Below are 19,266 nucleotides of genomic sequence, written 5' to 3'. Positions count from 1 at the left end.
ATACGTTAAGGTGGGACCCGCGAGCGAGCAGGAAAGCTGTGCTCTGATCGGCTACCCAAGAGTGCAAAATGTGCTTTCTTTTGTTTCCACTTTGATTCCCCACAGAAGGAAAAAAAGAAATGCTTGTAGCTTGTTGAATACCTCGTATAATTTCGTAACTAAACAATATATTTTTGTCCAATGAATAAAAGCTTTTCCAGCATTTTTGTTTAAAACAGAGGTCAGAGAGACGTCCTAAATGAAAAAAAAACAAAACAAAAATCACAACGAAACTGGCAGATTCGTTTGGTAATTCTGTGGTGCATAAATGTATTTTGTTATCGTGTGATACATCCTTTGATCCGTTGCTGACGAAGCCTTCGTCTCGGTCCCGGCTTAAAATGTAGTGAGGGAAATTGGCCGATGTACAGCCTTCTTGGCTCACATTTGTTCAGTAATACACACGCATATATGAGGTATTAGATAACCGCGCGTGGATTCGAATTTTACCATCCAGTGTACATGACATCTTTCACTTCTTCAAATAGATAATTCAATTCAAGCGGATAAATTCGTATCCATAGGACGACATGTATCATCCTTTTGATTCAAAAGATATTGATCGAAAATTTGAATCAAATACAATTTTTTAAATAAGAGCATCGATTACAGAGATCCGCTACACCGAAACTCAGCTCGCCGGAAAACCAATTCAATTTCGGACATTGGAATACGACAATTTCTCATAACAAGAACTATTTATTTTAAAAAAGTACTGAATTCAGCTTCAGGTAAAAAAAACAATTAAAAAAAAACAGTCCACATGGAAAGTATTACTGTCATGTTAAAAAACTCGGTTCTAATGACGACCTTGATACCTATATATGTGATGATATAAATGGCACATTTACAGCCTGCAGTGGAGATGTCCAGTTTCGGAAACTGTAAAAATTCTGGTATTTCACCAGCAACCATATTACCTTTACCTTATTTCTATATATCGCGAATATTACGATATCAAAAGAAACGAAGGGATTGTGTATTTTTTTTTCAACCTCAATCTTTGTTTCAAACTTGTTCGTTTGTTTTCGAGAGATATTTGCTGGTTTTGATATTGACAAGAGCTGATTATATAAAGAATGTTATCTAGCTCTGTCACATGCTCATCACGAGCTTCTGCCGCATAATGATCACGCTCAGTTAAACCTTTAACTCCCGTGATCTAATTGTTAATTCTCCCCTCTAGCTGCTACATGTTTCATTTCAAAATTGATACGGAAATTTTGTGTTAGTTCAAAGATAACGAATTCTACCTGATAAAACTTTAAGTATTCTGATTAATTACTTGTTTGTTGGATAATTTATTGATATTGCGGGGACAAGTTACAAGTTATATCACTTCTAGGAATTTAAGGCTTAAGGAAATTGCATTGCGTGCAGACTATTAAACCACGAGTCAAATAAGAGAAACCATTGAAATATTTTCACATCTGATAACAATAAACCGGGAAATTCAACTCAAATTAAATTTGATTGTTGTCAGCTGCAAGAATCACGAGAGAGAGATACAAAGCTAAAGAAATCACACCAATAATATGTATTCTTTATGTATACTTTTTTTTTCTCGTCTTTCGATTATAATATGCTACATATTTCTTCATTATCTTGCCTCACCTCAAGAATACTTGTAATAAATTTAACTCCAATAAAGTGCTTTTCCAAGAAAAATACTAGACTTCTCGTTGTATCTGGAGAAAAAAATGTTTAAATCGTTTCGCGTCTTGGAAAGAATTAAAGCGAATATCATAAGTGCTGTTCTTAAAGAAATATCCGAGGAAGATATTCAAAATTTGTTAAATCTATGCACTCCATGCATCTTTGTGTACAGAAACCCTCAGTGCATCTTACAGGAGTTTTATAAATAGATTGCTACTGAACCAGTTGTCTTTAAGTTGGAAGAGAAATCTGAGGCCCTAGCTCTCTGTCTCTTTGAGCTCCAGAATTGTCTGCTGAGTTTGGATGCAGTAAGCGAGGCCATAAATAATTGTACAACAGTTCGTACAGACAAGTGACGCACTTGATACTGGAATCAGAAATGCTGCAGCTTCGTAAATCCTTCATGAGAAGATAAATAAGGTCTGGTATGTTTATCTTCATGTCAGCATTGTTATTTAACCTGTCGTTTAACCTGATCGGACGGATAGGGTTTTTTTTTCGGTCGTCGGTTAAAAATGATTTTTTACATTGTCAAGAAAGAGCTTGAAATTTCCTTTCTATCATTATGTATTTTAAGAGATGAAACTTTTGACATTGATGATCTAAGCAGGATGATCCTTCATGTATCCATTGTATGTCACGGCTCATTAACGAGAAATCTATAGCTATATGGGAGAACTTCAGATCGCAAAATCCGATGGTCTACGATTCGGTCCTGCGTTCGTGACGAGTAAATAATATCGATATTTCTTTCATTCTTTTGTCTCATGTCTCAAATTATTTCCATTTGTATCTATAGTCAACACCCGTTTATCTCATTCACGGCAATGGGTCCTCATTGACTTATTCTGGTAAACGGTACAATTGGTAACACCAGCAGTATTGAAGAAGCTGAATATGAGCTCATCGAACTCGAAACAGAAAATCGTGTATCATTGTTTATTTCGTGATGCCTGATTGTATCTTGTAGCTATGCTGTTTCACTATTTATACGCCAAGTGTAGACTGGGCCTCATACAAGATCTTTTAGGTTTTCATTTTCATTAATCCCGAGTATAGCACAATGACATAAACGTCCTACATTTTTTTTCTTTTTCTGATGTGATAGTCATTAAACCACTGCCTGCTTAGATTGTAAGGCGCCATGCTGTGCGGGAGGTCGAGTGTTCAAGCCCTACACAACAGAATTCTGCTTCAATATCTGTTTTCGCTGAGCCCACGTTTTTATCTTCCAACGCACGATGTAAACACTCAAACATCGTGCCCATTTTGTCCGTCATCGCAGAAATAGGTATATCTACTAAAACTAAACTCTGATAGATAACCAGTTAGAAATGATACTACTAACCACCTTGTAGATACGTAGTTCAAACATTTGAAGACAAAAATTTATTCACCGTCGACGATTACCGTGTCAAGTTTTGCAAGGAAGTGGATTGATGTTCGAAAGCGTTTAAGAAAACCAGAATAATTAATCGTGTCGTTGACGAGGTTTCGTTTCCATACGTGATCAAGAAATCGTAGTCATCGTGGTTCTGGGGTTAAAATTTTCACTTTGTTGACACGTTTACCTAATTTCTCTGCAGTTTATACCTTAAGGTCAGACCCGTGAGCGAGCAGGAAAGCTGTGCTCTGATAGGTTACCAAAGAGTGCAAAATATGTTTTCTTTCGATTCCAACTTTGATTCCCCACAGGAGGAAAAAAGGAAATACTTTTAGCCTGTTGAATACCTCGTATAATGTCGTAACTAAACAGTTTATTTTTGTCATATAAATAAAAGCTTTTCCAGCCTCACTAATCCGGAGTAGAGCACAATAGCATAAACATCGTACTTTTCATTTTTTTTTCTGATGCGATGGTCGTTAAACCACCGCCTGCTAAGGTTGTAGGGCGCCGGGCTGCCGTGCGGGAGGTCGAGGATTCAAGCCCTACACAACAGAATTCTGCTCCAACATCAGCACCTACTGAGCCCACATTTTTATCTTCCAGCGCACGATGTTAACACTCAAACATCGTGCCCATGTTTTCTGTTATCGCGCGAAAAAATTTATCTTCTAAAACTGAACTCTGATAGATAACCAGTTAGAAATGATATTACCAACCACCTTGTAGATACGTAGTTCGAACATTTGAAGGCTAAAATTTATTCAACGTCGACGATTACCGAGTCAAGTTTCGCAAGGAGGTGGATTGATGTCCCAAACCATTTAAAAAACCAGAATAACTAATCGTGTCGTTGAGGAGGTTCCCTTTTATACGTGATCGTCATCGTGATTCTGGTGTTGAATTTTTCACTACTGTTGAGACGTTTTTCCAATTTCTCTGCTATTTATACGTTGTGGTGGGAGCAGCGAGCGAGCAAGAAAATCTGTGCTTTGATCAGCTACCAAAGAGCGCAAAATGTGTTTTCTTTTTATTCCCTCGTTGATTCCCAAAAAATAAAAGACAAAAAAAAAGAAAAAGAAATGCTTGTAGCCTGTTGAATACCTCGTATAATGTCGTAACTAAACAGTTTATTTTATTCATATAAATAAAAGCTTTTCCAGCCTTTTTGGCTAAAACAGACGCCACAGATAAGTCCTAAATGAAAACAAAACAAAACAAAACAAAAATCATAACGAAACTCGCAGACTCATTTGGTAATTCCATGGTGCATGACAATATTTTTTTATCATGTGATACATCCCTTAATCTTTTGCTGAGGAAGTCTTCGTCTCGGTTCTTAAAATGTAATGAGAGAAATTGGCCGATGTACAGCCTTCTTAAGCTCACACTTGTTCAGTAATGCACACGCATATATGAGGTATTAGATAACCGCGAATTTTACCATTGAGTGTTCATAACATCTTTTACATCTTCAAAGAGATAATTCAATTCAAGTAGATAAATTCGTATCCAAAAGTGGACATGTATCATCCTTTTGATTCAAAAGATATTGATCGAAAATTTGAATCCAATACAATTTTGAAATAAGGGCATCGAATGCAAAGATACGCTACACCAAAACTCAGCTCGCCGAAAAAACAATTCAACTTCGAAGATTTTAATACAACAATTTCTCGTGACAAGAACTACTTCCTTTAAAAAGAATTGAATTCAGCTTCAGGTGAAAAAAAAATTTAAAAGTAAAAAAAAAGCTTACATGGAAAGTAAAACTGTCATGTTGATAAATTCGGTTATGATGACGACCTTGATACCTTTATATGTGATGATATAAATAGTACATTTACAGCGTTCGGTAGAGATGTCACGTTTTGGAAAGTGACAACCATGTTACCGTGATTAATACTATATATCGCGAGTGATACGGCATCAAAAGAAACTTAGGGATTGTGTTTTTTTTTTTCATCTTTGTTTGTTAACCTCGAGCTTTGTTTTAAACTTCGTTTGTTCCGAGAGAGATTTGCTGGTTTTGATACTGAAGAGAGCTATAATTATATACGGCACGCTGTCTAGCTCTGTCACATGCTCATCACGCGCTTTTGCCACATTATCATCACGTGCAGTTAAACGTTTAACTCCCGTGATCTAATTGTTAATTCTCCCCTCTAGCTGCTACATGTTTCCTTTCAAAGTAGATACGGAAATCTGGTGTTAGTTCAAAGATAACGAATTCTATCTGATAAAACTTTGAGTATTCTCATTGCCTGTTTGCTGGATAATGTATTGATATTACAGGGAATAAAGCAATAAACCGAGAAAATTCGACTGAATTAGAGTTGATTGTTGTCAGCCGCAAGAAAAATAAGATTGCGATCTTTCATTAAAAATAACATGAGCCCTACAGCTCTAATTAGTTGCAGAATGAAAATTGATTTGTACCTGTTAAACTGTTATCCTCTGAATCCCTCTATTCTCCAAACGATGTCATTTGTTAATTCTACATGCCTCAAAATATTGAGAATAACGTTTTGCTTTACAACAATTTCGATGAAAAAATGAAGTAACATATTCACGAGTTTGAAAGATGTAACCTCATCTTATGTCCAGTTTCGTGACCAAAATTGCTGTTCTTCTTTAAGAAAGTTATTGTGCTTGTTTTTTTGTTTTATTTGTTTGTTTTATTCTTTCGATGATTACTACTTGTTTACATGTCTCGCCATGGCGATTAATTAAGTCTGTGATTTAAATTCAGCTCTTTTTCTTTTAGTGCAAAACACTCGCAATCCGCAGAACCCCTTTTTTCCTCGGAGCAGAACATGTTACACCCTGCCCTTGAGTTCACACCGTGAGTTATGTTGTACCAATGCAATTTCTCTGCAAGTGATCAACTCAATATATCCCTCGTTCAATATGATACACATTTGTTTTTGGTCATCTTTCCATTAGCGTTACAGTTCCCTCAAATTTTTATTTTCCGCTCTAACCGTGACAACTTCAAAAAGTATCTGAAAATAATAAAGAAAAGCTTTTTTCTTATAAATAACTCTTGCCATGACTGAATCAATAAAGATGAATTCACACCGTGAGTCATATTGTACCAATGCAATTTCTCTGCAAGTGATCAGCTCAATATATCCCTCGTTCAATATGATACACATTTGTTTTTGGTCATCTTTCCATTAGCGATACAGTTCTCTCAAATTCACCTTTTGGGCTTTAGATTTTTCACGTGTAGTATCACGTGACTTTTGATGTAAGCAAACCCTGAAAGTTCGGACATTGAGTCGAGCTCGCAGCACATGTGTCCAAACTTCGGCTTTGGAAATTTTTCTTAAATAACTTCCCACTTTCAAGAAGCTTCTCTTCGCTCAAAATTGACATCGTTCTTTCGTCATTTATTTTATCGTTTTTAAGCGAGTTGTCATTTCGCTGCCGTTGAAGCAGATGCGAAGAATGTTACAGGAAGCGTTGCGGCATGGAATAATCGAACTAGTTCTGGGTACAGTGAAGTATCTGATGAGGTATTTTTAGGGTGTTTAGTGCGTAGATTGTCAGATAAATCCCCGTCCGACAGGAAATTAGTGCTTGACTTCTCGTTGTATCTAGGGAAAAGCATATTTAAATCGTTTCGCGTCTTGGAAGAATTAAAGCGAATACCATAAATACTCTTAAAGAAATATCCGAGGAAGATATTCAAAGTTGTTTAAATCTATGTGCTCCATGCATCTTTGTGTACAAAAACCCTCAGTGTATCCTACAGGAATTTTATGAATAAATTGTTACTGAACCAGTTGTCTTTTAGTTGGAAGAAATATCTGAGGCCTTAGCTCTCTGTCTCTTTGAGCTCCAGAATTCTTTCCTGAGTTTGGATGCAGTAAGCGAGACCATAAGTAATTGTGTAACAGTTCGTACAGACAAGTGACGCACATGATACTGAAATCAGAAATGCCGCAGCTTCGTAAATCCATCGTGGAAAGATAAATAAGCTACCTCAAGGTCTGGTATATTTATCTACATGTCAGCATTGATATTTAATCCGTCGTTTAACCTGATCTGACGGATAGGGTTTTTTTTTCGGTCGTCGGTTAAAAATGATATTTTCCTTTGTCACGAAAAAGCTTGAAATTTCCTTTCTATCATTATGTATTTTAAGACATGAGACTTTCGACATTGATGATCTAAGCAGTATGCAGGATGATCCTTTATGTGTCCATTGTATGTCATGCCTCACTAACGAGAAATCTATAGTTATGTGTGAGAACGTCTGATCGTAATATCCGATGGTCTAAGATTCGATCCTGCGTTCGTGACAAGTAAATAAGATCGATATTTCTTTCATTCTTTTGTCTCATGTATCAAATTATTTTTATTTGTATCTTTAGTTAATACTCGTTTATCTCATTCACTGCATTAGGTCGCTTTTAACTTAGTCTGTCCTCACCTTAACTCTAGTGAAAATGTGATTTGCCCCACAAGCGTGTAACAAAACGGTGCACTTGGTAACACCAGCAGTATTGAAGAAGCTGAATATGAGCTCGTCGAACTCGAAACAGAAAATCGTGTATCATTGTTTATTTTGTGATCCATAATTCTATTTTGGAGCTGTGCTGTTTCACTATTTATACGCCAAGTTGAGACTGGGCCTCATATAACATCTTTTAGGTTTTTAATTTCACTAACCTGGAGTATAGCACAATGCCATAAACATCATACCTTTTAAAATTTTTTTTTGCTGATGTGATGGTCATTAAACCACCGCCTGCTTAGGTTGTAGGGCGCTGGACTACTGTGCGGGAGGCCGAGGGCTCAAGCCCAACACAACAGAATTCTGCTCCAACATCAACACCGACTGAACCCACATTTTTATCTTCCAGCGCACGATGTAAACACTAAAACATCTTGCCTATGTTTTCTGTCATCGAGCGAAAAAGTATATCTGCTAAAACTAAACTCTGATAGATAACAAGTTAGAAATGATATTACTAACCACTTTGTAGATACGTAGTTCGAACATTTGAAGGCTAAAATTTATTCACCTTCGACGATTACCGCGTCAAGTTTCGCAAGGAGGTAAATTGATGTTTCAAAGCGTTTAAAAAAAAAACCAGAATAATTAATCGTGTCGTTGATGAGGTTCCCTTTTATACGTGATCAAGAAATCGTAGTCATCGTGTTTCTGGTGTTGAATTTTTCACTTTTGTCGACACGTTTTCCCAATTTCTCTGCTATTTATACATTGTGGTGGGACGCGCGAACGAGAAAGAAAACCTGTGCTCTGATCGGCTACCAAAGAGTGCAAAATGTGTTTTCTTTTGATTCCCTCGTTGATTCCCAAAAAAGAAAAAAAAAAGAAATGCTTGTAGCCTGTTGAATACCTCTTATGAATATGAATAAAAGCTTTTCCGGTATTTTCGGTGAAAACATGAGGTCACAGACTCGTCCCAAATGAAAACAAAACAAAACAAAAATCACATCGAGACTAACAGATTCATTTGGTAATTCCATGGTGCATGAAAATATTTTGTTATCATGTAATATATCCTTTGATTCTTTGCTGAGGAAGTCTTCGTCTCGGTTCTTAAAATGTAGTGAGAGAAACTGGCCAATGTACAGCCCTCTTAGGCTCACGCTTGCTCAGGAATGCAAATGCATAAAGGAGGTATTAGATAATCGCGCGTGGATACGAATTTTACCATCGAGTGTTCATGACATTTTTTACACCTTCAAAGAGATTGAATTCAATTCAAGCAGATATATTCGTATCCGAAAGTGAAGACCAATCATCCTTTTTATTTAAAAGATATTGATTGAAAATTTGTATCAAATACAATTTTTTAAATAGGAGCATCGAAAATAGAGATCCGCTGCACCGACGCTCAGCTCGTCGGAAAACCAATTCAACTTCGAACATTGTAATACAAAAATTTCTTATTACAAAAAGTATTTCCTTAAAAAAGAATTTAATTCAGCTTCAGGTAAAAAAAAAAACCCTTAAAAAATGCCTACATGGAAAGTAAAACTGTCATGTTGATAAATTCGGTTCTAATGACGACCTTGATACTTTTATATGTGAAGATATAAATGGTACATTTTCAGCGTGCGGTGGATATGCATATGTCACGTCTTGAAAACTGAAAAAATTCTGGTATTTCACCGACAACCATATAACCGTTATTATTTCAATATATCGCGATTGTTACAGCATCAAAGGAAACGTAGGAATTGTGTTTTTTTTTCCAATCTCGAGCTTTGTTTGAAACTTCGTTTGTTTTCGAGAGATATCTGCTGGTTGTGACTTTGACAAGAGCTATAACTATATACAGCACGTTATCTAGCTTTGTCACATGCTCATCACGCGCTTCTGCCGCATAATCATCACGTACAGTTAAACCTTTAACTCCCGTGATCTAATTGTTCATTCTCCCCTCTAGCTGCTACATGTTTCCTTTCAAAGTAGATACGGAAATTTAGTTTTAGTTCAAAGATAACGAATTCTATCTGATAAAACTTTGAGTATTCTCATTGCCTGTTTGCTAGCCACGAGTCAAATGAGAGAAATCAATGAAACATTTCCGCATCTGGCGACAGTAAACCGAGAAATTTTGAGTAAATGAAAGTTAAAAGTCGTCAGCTGCAAGAAAATTAAGATTGCGATCTTTCTTTATAAATAACATGAGCTCTACAGCTCTAATCAGTTGCAGAATAAAAATTAATTTGTACCTTTAAACTGTTAAAGTCTGAATCCTTCTATTCTCCAAACGATGTCATTTGTTTATTCTACATGCCTCAAAATATTAAGAATAGCGTTTTGCTTTACAACAATTTCGATGAAAAAATGAAGGTAACATATTCACGAGTTTGAAAGATCTGGCCTCATCTAATGCCCAGTTTCGTGATCAAAATTGCTGTTCTTCTTGAAAAAAGTTATTGTGCTTGTTTCTTTGTTTTTTATTCTTTTGATGATTATTACTTGTTTACTTTTTTCTCCATGGCGATTAATTAATTCTGTAATCTAAATTTAGCTCAATTTCTTTTGTGCAAAACACTTGCAATCCGCAAAACCCCTTTTCTTCTCAGAGCAGGACATGTTACACTCTTCCCGAACTAAATCGATAAGGGTGAATTCACACCATGAGTTATATTGTACCAATGCAATTTCTCTTCAAGTGATCAACTCAATATATCCCTCGTTCAATATGATACACGTTTGTTTTTGGTCATCTTCCCATTAGCGTTACAGTTCTCTCAAATTTTCATTTTCCGCCCTCACCGTGACAACTTCATAAAGTTTCTAAAAATAATAACGGTAAGCTTTTTTCTTGTAAATAACTCCCGCCAATTCTGCACTTAATATTTTTGCAGTCAAAAGCGTAGCTGTCCAGTGAAATCACCAGAGGGAGATACAAAGCTAAAGAAATCACATCAATAATATGTATTCTTTACGTATACTTTTTTTTCCAATTTTCTCGTCTTCCGATTATAATATGCTACATATTTCTTCATTAGCTTTTCTCACCTCAAGAATACTTGCAATATATTTAACTCCAATAAAGTTCTTTCCCTGTAAAAATACTTGACTTCTCGTTGTATCTAGAGAAAAGCATATTTAAATCGTTTCGCGTCTTGGCAAGAATTAAAGCGAATACTATAAATACTCTTCTTAAAGAAATATCCGAGGAGGATATTCAAAATTGTTTAAATCTATGTACTCCATGCATCTTTGTGTACAGAAACACTCAGTATATCCTACAGGAATTTTATGAATAAATTTTTACTGAACCAGTTGTCTTTAAGTTGGAAGAGAAATCTGAGGCCCTAGCTCTCTGTCTCTTTGAGCTTCAGAATTCTTTGCTAAGTTTGGATGCAGAAAGCGAGACCATAAATAATTTTAGAACAGTTCGTACAGACAAGTGACGCACATGATACTGGAATAAGAAATGCTACAACGTCATAGACCCCTCATGGGAAGATAAATAAGTTACTTCAAGGTCTGGTATATTTATCTACATGTCAGCATTGATATTTAACCTGTTGTTTAAACTGATCTGATGGATATGGTTTTTTTTTACGGTCGTCGGTTAAAAACGATTTTTTTCCTTTGTCACGAAAGAGCTTGAAATTTCCTTTCTATCATTATGTATTTGAAGAAATGAAACTTTCGACATTGATGATCTAAGCAGTATGCAGGATGATCCTTTATGTATCCATTGTATGTCATGCCTCATTAACGAGAAATCTATAGCTATATGTGAGAACTTCTGATTGTAAAATCTGATGGTCTAAGATTCGATCCTGCGTTCATGACGAGTAAACAAGATTGACATTTTTTTCATTCTTTTGTCTCCTGTTTCAAATTATTTCTATTTGTATCTTTAGTCAATATCCGTTTATCTCATTCACTGCATTAGGTCGCTATTAACTTATTCTGTCCTCACCTTAACTCCAGTGAAAATGTGATTTGCCCCACAAATGTGTAGCAAAACGGTGCACTTGGTATCACTAGCAGTATTGAAGAAGCTGAATATGAGCTCATCGAACTCGAAACAGGAAGTCGTGTATCATTGTTTATTTCGTGATCCATGATTCTATTTTGAAGCTATGCTGTTGTTCTATTTATACGCCAAGTTGAGACTGGGCCTCATACAAGATCTTTAGGTTTTCATTTTCATTAATCCTGAGTATAGTACAATGACAAAAACATCCTACTTTTAAATTTCTTTTGCTGATGTGATAGTTGTTAAACCACCGCCTGCTTAGGTTTTAGGGCGCTGGACTACCTTGCGGGAGGTCGAGGGTTCAAGCCCTACGCAACAGAATTCTACTCCAATATCAGCACTACCTGAGCCATTTTTATCTTCCAGCGCACGATGTAAACACTCAAACACCGTGCCCATGTTTTCTGTTATCGCGCGAAAAAGTATATCTACTGAAACTGAACTCTGATAAATAACCAGTTAGAAATGATATTACTAACCACCTTGTAGATACGTAGTTCGAATATTTGAAGGCTAAAATTTATCCACCGTCGACGATTACCGTGTCAAGTTTCGCAAGGAGGTTGATTGATGTTCCAAAGCGTTTAAAAAAACCAGAATAATTAATAGTGTCATTGAGGAGGTTCCCTTTTAAACGTGATCAAGAAATCGTAGTCATCGTGTTTCTGGTGTTGAATTTTTCACTACTGATGACACGTTTTCCCAATTTCTCTGTTATTTATACGTTGTGGTGGGACCCGCGAGACAGCAAGGAAACCTGTGCTTTGATCGGCTACCAAAGAGCGCAAAATGTATTTTCTTTATATTCCCTCGTTGATTCCCAAAAAGTTAAATAAAATAAAAAAAATGCTTGTAGTCTGTTGAATACCTCGTGTAATGTCATAATTAAACAGTTTATTTTTGTCGTATGAATAAAAGCTTTTCCGGTATTTTTGGTGAAAACATGAGGTCACAGATTCGTCCCAAATAACAACAAAACAAAACAAAATCACAACGAGACTAGCAGATTCATTTGGTAATTCCATGGTGCATGACAATATTTTGTTATCATGTAATATATCCTTTAATCCTTTGCTGAGGAAGTCTTCGTCTCGGTGCTTAAAATGTAGTGAGAGAAATTGGCCGATGTACAGCCTTCTTAGGCTCACACTCGTTCAGGAATGCAAACGCATATAGGAGGTATCAGATAATCGCGCGTGGATATGATACGAATTTTACCATCGAGTTTTCATGACATCTCTTACACCTTCAAAGAAATAATTCAATTCAAGCAAATATATTCGTATCCAAAAGTGGACATGTATAATCCTTTTTTATTTAAAAGATATTGATTGAAAATTTGCATCAAATACAATTTTTTAAATAGCAGCATCGAAAATAGAGATCCGCTGCACCGACGCTCAGCTCGTCGGAAAACCAATTCAATTTCAAACATTGTAATACAAAAATTTCTTATTACCAGAAATATTTCCTTAAAAAAGAATTTAATTCAGCTTCAGGTAAAAAAAAAACATAAAAAAGCCTACATGGAAAGTAAAACTGTCATGTTGATAAATTCGGTTCTAATGACGACCTTGATACTTTAATATGTGAAGAAAACTTGGTACATTTACAGCGTGTGGTGGATATGCATATGTCAGGTCTTGGAAACTGAAAAAATTCTGGTATTTACCGACAACCATATTACCGTTAGTCTTACCATCTATCGCGAATGTTACGATATCAAAAGAAACGTAGGAATTGTGTATTTTTCTTTTCAACCTCGAGCTTTGTTTCAAACTTCGTTTGTTTTGGAGAGATATTTGCTGGTTTTGACTTTGACAAGAGCTATAATCATATACAGCACGTTATCTAGCTCTGTCACATACTCATCACGCGCTTCTGCCACATAACGATCACGTACATTTAAATCTCTACAAGTTATATCACTTCCAGGAATTTAAGGATTTAGGAAATTGCATCGCGTGCAAACTATTGAACCACGAGTCAAATGAGAGAAACCAATGAAACATTTCAGCATCTGACAACAATAAACCGAGTAAATTCGACTGAATTAAAGTTGATTGTTGTGAGCCACCGGAAAAATAAGATTGCGGTCTTTCATGAAAGACAACATTAGCTCTACAGCTCTAATCAGTTGCAGAATGAAAATTGATCCTCTGAATCCCTCTATTCTCCAAACGATGTCATTTGTTAAATCTACATGCCTCAAAATATTGAGAATAACGTTTTGCTTTACAACAATTTCGATGAAAAAATGATGGTTACATATTGACGAGTTTGAAAGATCTAACCTCGTCTAATGCCCAGTTTCGTGATCAAAATTACTGTTCTTCTTTAAGAATGTTATTGTGCTTGTTTTTTTGTTTTTTATTCTTTTTATGATTATTACTTGTTTACATGTTTCTCCATGGCGATAAATTAATTCTGTAATTTAAATTCAGCTTTTTCCCTTTTAGTGCAAAACACTCGCAATCCGCAAAACCCCTTTTCTTCTCAGAGCAGGACATGTTACACTCTGCCGTAACTGAATCGATAAGGGTGAATTCACAGCGTGAGTTATATGTAACAATGCAATTTCTCTTCAAGTGATCAACTTGATATATCCCTCGTTCAATATGATACACGTTTGTTTTTGGTCATCTTCCCATTAGCGTTACAATTCTATCAAATTTTCGTTTTCTACTCTCACCGTGACAACTTCAAAAAGTTTCTAAAAATAATAACGGTAAGCTTTTTTCTTGTAAATAACTCCCGCCAATTCTGCGCTAAATATTTTTTGCAGTCAAAAGCGTAGGTGTCCGGTGTAATCACCAGAGGGAGGTACAAAGCTAAAGAAATCACATCAATAATATGTATTCTTTATGTAAATTTTTTTTGCCTCTTTTCTCGTCTTTCGATTATAATATGCTACATATTTCTACATTATTTTTCCTCACCTGAAGATTACTTGCAATAAATTTAGCTCCAATAAAGTTCTTTTCCAAGAAAAATACTTGACTTCTCGTTGTATCTAAAGAAAAGCACATTTAAATCGTTTCACGTCTTGGAAGGAATTAAAGCGAATACCATAAATACTGTTCTTAAAGAAACATCCAAGGAAGATATTCAAAATTTGTTAAATCTATGTACTCCATGCATCTTTGTGTACAGAAACCGTCAGTGTATCCTACAGGAATTTTATGAATAAATTTTTACTGAACCAGTTGTCTTTAAGTCGGAGGAGAAATCTTAGGCCCTAGCTCTCTGTCTCTTTGAGCTCCGGAATTCTTTGCTGAGTTTGGATGCAGTGAGCGAGACCATATATAATTGTGTAACAATTCGTACAGACAAGTGATAGATCGTATCATAGATCCCGTATCCCGTATCTCGTAGATCCCTCGTGGGAAGATAAATAAGCTACCTCAAGGTCTAGTATGTTTATCTACATGTCAGCATTGATATTTGTCGTTTAACCTTATCTGACGGATAGGGTTAATTTTTTTCGGTCGTCGGTTAAAAATGATTTTTTCCTTTGTCACGAAAAAGTTTGAAATTTCCTTTCTATCATTATGTATTTGAAGACATGAAACTTTCGAAATTGATGATCTAAGCAGTATACAGGATGATCCTTTATGTATCCACTGTATGTCATGGCTCATTAACGAGAAGTGAGAACTTCTGATCGTAAAATCTGATGGTCTAAGATTCGATCCTGCGTTCATGACGAGTAAACAAGATTGACATTTTTTTCATTCTTTTGTCTCCTGTTTCAAATTATTTCTATTTGTATCTTTAGTCAATACCCGTTTATCTCATTCGCTGCATTAGGTCGCTATTAACTTATTCTGTCCTCACCTTAAATCCTGTGAAAATGTGATTTTCCCCACAAATGTGTAACAAAACGGTGCACTTGGTAACACCAGCAGTATTGAAGAAGCTGAATATGAGCTCATCGAACTCGAAACAAAAAATCGTGTATCACTGTTTATTTCGTGATCCATGATTCTATTTTGGAGCTATGCTGTTTCACTATTTATACGCCAATTTGAGACTAGGCCTCATACAAGATCTTTTAGATTTTCATTTTCTTTAATTTGGAGTATAGCACAATGACATAAACATCCTACTTTTTAAATTTTTTTTGTTGATGTGATAGTCGTTAAACCACTGCTTGCTGCTCAGGTTGTGGGGCGCCGGGCTGTTGTGCGGCAGGTCGAGGGTTCAAGCCCTACACAACAGAATTCTGCTCCAATATCAGTCTTTACTGAGCCCACATTTTTATCTTCCGACGCACGATGTAAACACTCAAACATCGTGCCCATTTTGTCCGTCATCGCGCGAAAAGGTATATCTACTAAAACTGAATTCTGACAGATAACCCGTTAGAAATGATACTACTAGCCACCTTGTAGATACGTAGTTCGAACATTTGAAGACAAAAATTTATTCACCGTCGACGACTACCGTGTCAAGTTTGGCGAGGAGGTTGAAGGACGTTCCAAATTCTTCAAAAAACCAGAATAATTAATGATGTGGTTGGCGAAGTTTCGTTTTCATACATGATCAATAAACCGTATGCATCGTGGTTCTGGGGTTGAAATTTTCGTTTTCGTTGACACACTTACCCAATTTGGCTATTTATACATTAAGGTAGGACCCGCGAGCGAGCCGGAAACCTGTGCTCTGATCGGCTACCCAAGAGTGAAAAATGTATTTTCTTTCGATTCCCACTTTGATTCCCCACAAAAGAATAAACAAAAGAAATGCTTGTAGCCTGTATAATTTTTGTATCTATACAGTTTTTTTTGTCACATGAAAAAAAGCTTTTCCAACAATTTTGGCTAAAACAGAGGTCACAGATTCGTCCCAAATGAAAACAAAACAAAGCAAAAATCACAACGAGACTAACAGATTCATTTGGTCATTCCATGGTGCAGGAAAATATTTTGTTATCAAGTAATATATCCTTTGATCCTTTGCTGACGAAGCCTTCGTCTCGGTCTTTAAAATGCAGTGAGGGAAATTGGCCGATGTACAGCCTTCTTAAGCTCACAATTGTTTACTAATGCTCATGCATATATGAGGTATTGGATAACCGTGCGTGGATGCGAATTTTAGCATCGAGTGTTCATAACATCTTTTACACCTTCAGAGAGATAATTCAATTTGGGCAAGTAAATTCGTATCCAAAAGTGGGCATGTTCAAATGATATTGATAAAAAATTTGAATCAAATACAATTTTGTAACCCTTCAACTCCCAAGATCTGATTGTCAATTCTCCATTCCAGCTGCTACACATTTTCTTGTCAATTAGTTATGAGAAGTTGGTGTTAGATTAGGAAAACAACTTTTGCCTGATCAGTTTGAGTATTCTCATTACTTTTTTGTGGGATGATGTATGGATATTATAGGGAGAAGTTACTTGTTGATCACTTCTGGGAGTTAAAGGGTTAAATAAGAGCATCGAATACAGAGATCCGCTGCACCGTAACTCAGCTCGCCGGAAACCAATTCAATATAGGATATTGTAATACAACAATTTCTCATTACAAGAACTATTTCCTTTAAAATGGAATTGAATTCAGCTTCGGGTGAAAAAGAGACAATTGGAAAAAAACAGCTTACATGGAACTTTCATGTTGATAAATTCGGTTATAACGACGAACTTGAAACCTTTATAGCGGAGCTCGCAGCGCGCGAACCGTAGCCCCACAATTATACGAAATAGTGGTAACCCATCCAGCCGAAAAAAATTTGGACGTGCGACCGTACGACCGTACGACCGACCCTACAAATGCCACTTTTAGCATGCACGGCCAACTGTACTACGGGCACTATCTTGAGTGGAAGGGTGAGGGATAAGGTAATGCGCAGGCGCGATTGCGCGCGTAACTTGGATACCCCATTAGTGTGCGCCAGGAAACACCGGCTGATGACAATGAAGTGCGCATACTCGAGTGTCGAGCTTCAGTGTAGCGTACCGTGGGCACACGGCTAGGCATTGCACGAGGGCTTCACGTGGGTTAGTGGATGTGAAGTCGCGTAAGCAAATAATCTGCAACCCGCGTTTTGAGCGCGAAATCAACTTGGTGAGGTTGTAGTTGAACAGTAATTCTCAGTATTCCGTAAATTCTAATCAACTCGCAGAGCAACAATACAGGCAGAATCAAGGCTTTGTCACAGGAGGAAATTGTTATGATTCAAGTTCGTGGAGAGAGGGTTTTGAGTGAAAATAGGATGAAAAGAGAGAGACTGAGCGACCAAAAAAAAAAAAACAAGAAGTAAGTGAGTCGAGAGAAACGCGCAAGAAAGTTGGAAGAGGACACCAATATGGTTTAATACGGTGAAAAGAACGCGAAAGAGAACAAGAAAGACGTAAGTAAAAAGGAAAATATCTAGCGAAGAGTAACGCGAGGAAACTCAAGTAGTTTAAGGCCTGGGTTCTATCTTGGTTCGAGACCCCCAGCAGAGTTTCAAGACTTAAAAAAATGGCGGCCGTTATCGCATGGACTAGCGACTAAATACAGGAATGGCTCCGACCTGTGATTGGATGATAAAAATAATAAAAGTTAATAAGTTATATCTTAACTCCTTGCTCGTGAGTATTGTTAACCGCGTGTTTCGAAGTGGAACAATGAAATATCAATGTGACAACACCGATGAGTCAAACAAGAAATGACTACTTACATAACGAAGAGAGGGTAGAGTCTCTCTTGTTCAGTGAGGTCGTTCAGCGATATTCCGGCGATGAGAAAGTCACCTGCTGACAAGCTCCGCTGACAAGCTCCGCTGACAAAACTCATTTAGTGAGTTTAGGCGGACGACCAGAGACTGGAGCCATTCGTGTATTTCACCGCAGACAGGAATGGCTCCAACTCACGTGTATATTAATTTTTTTTTAGTTCCGTTCCACATTTTCTGTAAATTACAAGAGCCATCCTAACCTAATTTGCCAACTGCTTTCCAGGCATCATCTGTAAAAAAACCGCTTCAATTTTTCAAATTTCAAAATTTTTAGCTAAGACCGTGGCTCCCAAAAATATTTCTCACCTTGCCTAGAAAATTTTCAAAAGAAATTTTCAAATTTTTCTTAACTTTGCCTATTCCTGTTCGTAGGTCCAGCCAAGCCCTTATGGTCATTGGCCCCCGCAGTATCCACTAACAACGGCTTATAAATGTAGGCGTTTAGTGTTAACTTGTAAAACTACCTGAAGAAGTTTACGACAGTTAGACGAAACGCATCAGAGAATAAAGAAGTTTTACAACTACTGTTCGCACAGCGCTGCTCACTAGTTTAGTTTTAATTTTTTTTAATTTTTTTAAAAAAAGTGTTTAAAAAAATTGTTAACAAAATTATTGAAAAAAATAATTAATAAAGGTTTGATTCGGAACTATGCTGTGAAATACAGGAATTACTTTAGTCTCTGGTCGTCCGCCTGAACTGACTAAACGAGTTTAGTCAGCAGAGCTAGTCAGCAGATGACTTTTTCGTCGCCGGGATATCGCTGAACGACCTCGCTGAACAAGAAAGGCTGCCTTCCGGCCCTTCGCTACTTAAGTAACCATTTCTTGTTTGACACATCGGTGTTTTCACTCGCATTGATATTTCATTGTTCCGCTTCGAGACACGCGGTTAGCAATACTCACGAGCAAAGAGTTAAGATGTAACTTATTAACTTTTACTATTTTTATCATCCAATTACAGATCG

The 19,266-nt window shown here is 36.6% G+C and overlaps 1 protein-coding gene across 1 annotated transcript in view; it reads right to left on the bottom strand.

Moving 5' to 3' along the window:
• LOC136276919 (tetratricopeptide repeat protein 28-like) overlaps positions 1-19,266 on the bottom strand; it is a 133,152-nt gene that overhangs the window by 75,597 nt on the left and 38,289 nt on the right. The gene's annotated exons all lie outside the window — the stretch shown is intronic.

Source organism: Pocillopora verrucosa, chromosome 5 (assembly GCF_036669915.1).
Source record: "Pocillopora verrucosa isolate sample1 chromosome 5, ASM3666991v2, whole genome shotgun sequence".
Lineage (NCBI taxonomy): Eukaryota > Metazoa > Cnidaria > Anthozoa > Scleractinia > Pocilloporidae > Pocillopora > Pocillopora verrucosa.
The sequence above is the reverse complement of the archived record's forward strand: the minus strand, read 5'-3'. Positions and strand labels throughout refer to the sequence as shown.